The sequence below is a fragment of the Stegodyphus dumicola genome, chromosome 7 (assembly GCF_044657685.1).
Source record: "Stegodyphus dumicola isolate Sdum_Otavi_A_Nest chromosome 7, ASM4465768v1".
Classification (NCBI taxonomy): domain Eukaryota; kingdom Metazoa; phylum Arthropoda; class Arachnida; order Araneae; family Eresidae; genus Stegodyphus; species Stegodyphus dumicola.
This window is the reverse complement of record NC_140774.1, coordinates 185,493,792-185,502,234: the sequence shown is the minus strand read 5'-3', so window position 1 is coordinate 185,502,234 and position 8,443 is coordinate 185,493,792.

The window sequence follows — 8,443 nt, the reverse complement described above, 5'->3', positions numbered from 1 at the left end:
AAATAGAAATTCCCTCCACTCTTTAACACCTGACCTTCAAAATAAACAAGATATCAGCTGATCTATGACGTAGCTAGAGATGAAAACAGCGCGCAGTTGTTTTTGAATTTCGCCGTTCGCCTAGAAAATATGACGACATACTTCAACTACCCCCCCCCCATAAGGTGTGAGTGTTACGAGCGCTGGCAGGGCTTGGGGCATATTTTGTGTATTTCAGAGCTATGTTGTGTTGTTTATGATCAGTTTTTATGGTATTGTGGATGACCTTAACTTCAAACAATGTGTTAGTACGCAGGAAGGTTATTATTTTCCTCTTTGACAATGGAAAATGCGCATATATATTTTTATTTTACTCGCTTATTAAAATCTTGCTTCATACGCGTTAAATACGCGTTAATACGATAATTTTTATGGAAGTTTAAAAGAATGCAATCAGTTGTAGTAGTTTTTGGAAAAAGAAGTTTTTTTTAAATTTTTTTTTAAAAAATTTTTTGTTAGCGCTCATTCGTCAAAATCATCCCACTCATGTAACTAATCAACTGGAAATAAATATTTTTCTAAAATATTATTATTTTATCATGTGTATATTAGTTAATGTTTTATTTTTCGCGCTAGAATTAAATTCTAACTTCAGAAGAGCTTAAGTTACCCATTTGTTGCATATGGATGTTGAAATAGATAAAACACATTTCAGAACACTTTTTTTTATGAATGATCAATAACTTGTCAATTCGGCATAGGCTAGATGTGGACGAACCTTTGGTCATTCCATGCACTCAACAACAGGGAACGTTGGCCAAGCCTCATTACAGGGATCAACTGTTATTTTTGCATCTGCAGAGAGGATAAATGATTAACAGGTACAAAATATTTCAACAATTTATATGTTACAGAATAATTTTTAAGCTTCATTACATGATTTTGAAAGTGAGTAATTTATGAAAAAAAAACACACACACACACACATTACACTCTTTTTGTCATACATTGTTTATTATGCAACTAATATGTTCATAAGGTATTTCTCTCACCTTCTTAGCATGCCTTCGTGATGTGGTGGTCTGCACACTTGGCGCGTATTCTAGAGATCCGTGGTTCGATTTCCGGCGAGGGCGTTGCTCATTTTTCAAGTCTCCTGCCTACAAAAAATGGCTAATGTCTCTACAAGTTACTATTTGGAATTACAATTTTGTACAAACCTTGTTTCTTTATAGTTAACATATCATTAATTTTCTTATACTTATATTAGGGTTGCAAACATTATCTAAATTTTGATGATATTTAATTTATGTGGTTTTTGAGACTTATCTTACTTGTTTGACAGAAACATCAGAACAAGCCCAGAAAATTCATCGTGGGTGTAAGATTGCGCGTGTCGTTGGCAAGACCAAGGAGGTTAGAATAGACTTCCTTGGGCCTCCCTGGGCACTATGCAGGTAACAGTACGACTTTACTCAGTTTCGCTCCCAATTTTGATGGAGAGCAAATCGAGGAAGGGGGGTCGAGAGTCTTCCACCCCTCTTTCCCTACCATCAACATCTCGAAAGAAAATGTTAATAAATTAGTTTGTATACATGTTGGCAAATGTAATTTCTAGTTAATGTATCAGCTTCAATGTTAGTAGAACCTTTTTTATATTTTATAGTAAAATCATACATAGTTAATTTCAACGATCATCTAAACAGTCTACCTGTAGGATATTTTATATTTTATATTTTTAATCCAAACTAGCACAGCATGATCAGTGTGTCTAAACACTCTAATTCAGTGATTGTATAACTTTCTTCATAAGATCTTAATTTTCGAGAATGGTAAACTTTGGTACGTAAATTACCATCGGGATGCTATTGTTTCAGATTTGCACCAACAATTTCTTTAAATGACGCGATGCATCTACAAATATATACCAGGGATATTTGGGATTAAATAAAATAAGTCTGGGAATTAAAGCATCTTTTAAGTTTCAAAGGCTGTCTGACATTCAGGCGTCCAATGGAGTAGCTTTTTGAGTATATGAAGTGCCTTTTTTGAGTGAATTTGTTAAAGGGGTTCTAATTCTTGTATAATTTGGAATACATTTTTTATGATACACATTAATACTTACAAGAAACCCTTATAATTCTTTAATATTTTAGTTGGTTTTAATTTTTAATAACTTCAATATTTGTATTACTGGGTTGATATTTCTTTGCTTGAACTTCATATCCTAGAAAATTTAATTTTTCTTTAGAAAAATGGCAATTAGACTGTTTTAATTTTATATTTTCTCTTTCATATATGTCAAATATTATTTTAAGATGCTCTAAATGTTCTTAAAAATTTTGGAAAAGTACTATTATGTCATCAAAATAATTTAAGGCAAAGTGGCTTTGATATTCCTTCTATGCATTTAATTTTCCTTTCTATGTTAAAAGCAGTAACTTCCTTAATAGAAATAGAAACTGTTTATAACAAATCTCTCTAAACTACATCATTTCAAAATTAATTCTTCTTATATGACTCTTACATAATGCTAATAAACCCTATACTTGCATAACGCTTCAACCAATAATAAGTTAAAATTTTGCGAACTGAAACTTAGTCAGCCAATCAAAGCGAAGCTGAACCAAAAACGAATTATCTAAGACCACATTCTTGTCTCGCTCGTTTGGGTTTTAATCTTCTTGCCTGCTACTGCTCTCTCTTCAAATATATTTAAAATATCTAAAATGTAACATTATAACTTTTAAGAGCAGGCTGATTTAGCTGCATTAAAATCAAGAAATAGTATTCAACTGCCAGGACAGCTGCTGTCATCCTTATGCACCCAGCTCCCCACACTTGGTAAGCATGTTCTCCATTGCATCATGTACATCTAAATTATTACGTATATAATATTTATAAACTTTTATTTCATGAAAATATTATATTTAAAAATTTGCCAATCATATGGCAATATATTAATCTATTTCCTTTCGAAGGAGCATATATATTAGAAGCCATAAATATGAAAATAACTTTTTATAAAGTAATTTTATTCCTCATTCGTGACAAAATTTAAGCCTTCTCATATAAATTGTACCTGATGCTTGAGAAAAAAAATGCATTATTTGTTAAAATTTATTAAGCTGATGTCTGAGAAATTGTACGAGGGTAAGTTGAAAAATAAGTTTCCGCTGTCGACTGTGGTCAGAGTTGTGTATGAAAGTCAAAAAATAGAATGAGACATTAAAGATATGACATACCTTTATTTTTCCACATAGTACGAAGTACATTGAGACATTTGTCATATCGCTTGATAAGCTTCAAAAAGCCCTCCCGGAAAAAAACAGGGCTTTGCATATGGAAGAAGCGTTGAACGGCTTGTTTCACTTCAGTATTGCTTCCAAAGCGCCTTCCCCCGAGATTTTTCTTCAAAGCCGGAAACAGATGGAAGTCGCTTGGTGCGAGATCAGGACTGTATTGCGGATGGTGTAGGCGCTCCCAATCAAGAGTTGCAATATGGTTTTGCGTTGCCGTCGCCGAATGTGGTCTGGCATTGTCATCCAACAGCGGAACGCCAGATGTGAGAAGGCCAGGCCGCTTTTTCCGAATCGCCTCTTTCAATTTCGACAGGCTGTCACAGTAGCGCGTAGCATTGATGGTTCCAACCTCCAAAAAGTCCAGCAACAAAACTCCTTGGGCGTCCCAGAAAACTGTGAGGAGCACTTTACCTGCAGAGGGAGTTGTCTTGAACTTCTTTCGGACAGGTGATGACGGATGTTTCCACTCCATAGATGCGGCCTTCGATTCTGGCGTGAAATGGTGGACCCACGTTTCATCCCCCGTCACAATCCGAAACAGAAAGTCATTGCCATCTTCATGGTAACGCACGAGATGTTTCAAGCGACTTCCATCTGTTTCCGGCTTTGAAGAAAAATCTCGGGGGAAGGCGCTTTGGAAGCAATACTGAAGTGAAACAAGCCGTTCAACGCTTCTTCCATATGCAAAGCCCTGATTTTTTCCTGGAGGGCTTTTTGAAGCTTATCAAGCGATATGACAAATGTCTCAATGTACTTGGTACCTATGGGGAAAAATAAAGGTATGTCATATCTTTAATGTCTCATTCTATTTTTTGAACTCTGACCACAGTCGACAGCGGAAACTTATTTTTCAACTTACCTACGTATATATTATTATGGTCTAATACATTCTTACGGTTACGCTTTTAAGAAGATTATTTTATTGAACTGCTGGGGAAAAAAAGTATAGTGATAAAGACAAAGAAATATAGTAGAGTATTGCAAAAGTATTTAAAAATAGACATGCTTTCTTTTGAACGGAATAGCTTGCCATATTCTTGGTATACAAAAATAGCATAGATATGTCGGTTGCCAATCTGAAAAGACAAATGTTTATTTTAAGATGTCAGTCATTTTTATAGTCAGGCTTTATGAAAATAATGGTTAGGCTGATCGTTAGTAAATTATAAATGTATACGTGTGGTTTAAATGACAGAAAAGGTACTCCTCTGATCATATGCGATGATTAACGGAAGGTTCAAATTCCATCCCTTTACTTTATTTAATGGGGGGGGGAATGTTTAATTATTATAGAAAAAATCATGGCGATCATGCGTTATATGTGGGTATGAATAGAAACAGGAAAATTCGGTGGGTCGCATCTTGTAGATACAGATTTGTAGTTTAAGGTAAAAATACTATAAGTATACCTGTGTTCGAAAAATTCGCGTAAAAGTTATGTAAAACATGCAGAAACTCAATTTTCCTGTTAGAGACCGTTAGCGAATGTTGTACAGAAAAAATTAGTTGAACTGAGATCATCCAGGACGGTGTAGCATCCAAAGCAAATGTTCAAATGGAATTAAATAATCATTCAGATTTTCGGTTTGAACAAAGGCCGTTTCAGCAAAGAAGCTTAGGTTTTTTTTTCGTTAATCAGAAACAGATGCCGCCATGTCAACTGCATGATAACACTACTTAATAAGAATAAATAAAATAATTCCCATAATCAATAATTTTTTAATTAGAAACAGAAGCCACCATATCTTCTAGCATTAACACTACCTTCTAACATTTTGTATGAACCTGCTTCTGCCTAATAACTATTTGAATCTAACTCTCAACCCTCAAATATTTAATGAAAAGCTACGACGTGAGTTGTAGAGTTTATGTTAAACCAACACATTTTGTTATGATTTAGATCTACAAATAATTATTACTTCTTTTCGTTAGCTCTCACAAGGATGCAGATGAGTTAAGTATATTCAAATCGGAAATTTTTAAAGTTTTAGAGAGAGCTTTTGCAGTGACGCTCGCAGTTGTGCTCATCTTTCGTCCAGCTGTGCTACGTTAGTTAGCCACCATTAGTCATTTTGATAGCCGACGTAACGCAAGTAGAATTTTAGCGAACTCTTAAGATATTTATACTTTAGTCTCCATGTCAATGACTGGTAATGAAACTTATGCAATAATCAGCACTAAAAATGCTGGATACTATTAAAATGGCTTAAGTGATTCCGGTTACTAGTTCTGCTTTAAGAATCAAAAACGCAATAGGTGATAAAATAGAAGTAGACGAACTCAGTTACAACAAAACCACTTGTGATGAATGATAACAGTTTTTTTTTTCCTGAATTCGATTCAATGATAATAAAGCAATATGACTGTTTACCTTTAACGGTATCAAAACTTGGTTGATATACTTCAAGGATTTCGAGATAAGTGTAAAATTCCAAATAAGCATTTTATTTTTCTGTTCATTACATGGAAAATTCATGTTTATTAAAACTTCACGGTAAATGAATTTATGATATAGAAGATTTACCATCTTCCTTCCCTCTCATGCTCTACAGCTGATTTTAGGCGAAGGCTGTCTCAGTCAGCTTCCGCCATCTTGACCCATCCAACTTACAGTCCTCCACCTATTGATACCAACTCTCTTTAACTACTTTTCTACATTGTCTAGCCACCTCGTTCGTGGTCTCCCTCTCCCTCTGGCTTTTGAAATATGAATTTCTTCACTGGATTTTCATTTCCGCATCTGTAAACATAGCCTACACGTCTTAGTTGAGAACTTTAATAATTTTTCGTATATTTGGTTCTCTGAATTTTTGCTGCAGTTCAAAATTATATCTTATTCTCCACAGTTCGTTTTCCCTTATTGCTCCAAAAATTCTTCTTAGAATTTCTTTCTTTCAAATCTTATTACTCTATTCTCATTGTTTTAGTCATTATTCAAAATTCGCTTCCAAATAACGGTGTAGGTCTTGCTAATATTTTGTACTGGTGTATTTTAGTTTTACACTGCATATGCATTTTGATTTAAATTGATTTAGTAATCTATAATAGCATAGGTTCTTGATTCTATAATTATATTGTAGAAACATTAGGGGTTTTCTTGAAGCAGGAAAAATGAAAAATGAGCAATCGCCTTCGCCGGGAACCGAACCACGGACCTCTGGATACCGGCTCAGTGTGCAGAACCAGTATACCACGAAGGCACGCTAGGAAGTCGGGAGAAATACTTTATAATATCTTTATTATTATTTACAGTTTCACCCAAATATTTAAACTGATCAACCTCCTCAGCATAGTCATTTATTTTCAGCGGTATCAGGCGACGTCTTCTATCTGTAAGTGTCATGAAGTTGGTTTTCCTTCATTGACGGTCAAAGCAACATTTTTTCTGCCGACTGGAGAGCACAAAAAGCCTCAACTATTGCCATCTTCGTTTTTCCCACGATGTCAATGTCATCAGCAAAGGGCAATAATTACACAGTACTAATGCATACAGTCTTTTGTGTTTGTATGCTCGAGTTTCTTATTGCCTTTTCAAGGGCGATATTAAACAGCTGATAGGAAAGAGAATCTTAGTCCTTTTTCAGTATAAAATATATCTGATAATTCAAGTCCCAGTTTTACTTTACATTTTACTCTTCTAAGGATTATCTTTGTTGCATCAGGTTCTTCTATTTATAATAAAATTAATGTAAAATTCCTTACCTGCTGCATCTTCAGTGTTCACGACGCCAGGCTTCTAATAATCACGTTTTCAGTAAGAGTTTCTATTACTGCTAACAAGCCATCTTGTCTTTTAATTATTTATTGGAATAAAAAGCTAATATACACTATTTACAAGGTAGGTGATAATTATTTTAAGACAGTACATTTTTAGTTCTGAGTCTTTACGCTCCTCAGAGCGGTTCCAATCTCGACTGTTCTCGGAACTTAATTACAGCAAAAGTAAAGGAAGAGATGCTCGCCACCTAGTGGCAAGAATGTGACATCCTCCCACCTTTTGATTTTACATCGATAAGATGGGAAAATCAAAACAAAATTTATCAATAATCAAACAAAAATTCAAGTACAACTTTCACAAATATGAAAAGTAACTAATGCTCTAAAATTAATACTTACAAAGAAGGATTACACATCTAAACATTTTCTGCATTACATTCATATCATATCCAGATAACATGTTCCAATTGACTATTGTTAGGACAATTAAATTTCTAAAATACTGAAAAGAAACAAAAATTAGTATAGCAATTTAAAAATATGTAACAGGTTTTACAGGTTTACGTCCATATCTAGTTTGATAATTCATATCACTGTCACACTTATCGGCAGAGTTTTTTCTGTTCATGGTGAAGTCACTAAACAAGTTAGGTCTATCAAGTTCGAGAGGATAAATACGTTTCACAGGTCTTAGGAGTTCACCCGTTGCAGTTTTCACTTTGACAACACGTACTTCGTTGTCTTTCCCAGGATATAGTTCTACAACACGACCTATTGGCCAATCTATTCTCTTCTTGTTGTCGCTGCCGACAAACACCAAGTCATTTTTGTTGATAGTCCGAGTAGATCGTTTAGATGGTTTTTGCACTAGGATAGCTAAATATTCATCACGAAATCTTTTGCGAAAATGTTCTCTTAAGTTCTGCAAGAACTTGTATCTTTTTGTCAGATTGATGGTATCCAGGTAGTCTAAGTCTGGTACTCCGACGTCGTGCACATCTTGTAGAAACATTGAAGGAGTTAGTGCCGTAAGATCATTTGGATCTTCTGAAAGGTACGTAAGGGGTCTTGAGTTGATTACTGATTCGATATCACAAAGTATAGTCAACATTTCCTCATAAGAGACACAGGACTTGCCGAGAACATTTCTCAACATCTTCTTCACTGTTTGTATCAACCTCTCCCACCAACCGCCCCACCATGAAGCAGTTGGGGGATTAAACTTCCACTGTATTCTCATACTAGTTGAATGACATTCTATTTCTTTCCAATCTATCGATCTTAACAGATTTTCAGTTCCAACGAAATTAGTGCCATTGTCGCTGTAAATAATACTTGGACGACCTCTTCTGGCAATAAATCTCCTTAATCCCAAGATGAACGCATTTGTTGATAAACTTTCTATCAGTTCAAGATGTATCGCGCGATAGACCGCGCAAGTAAAG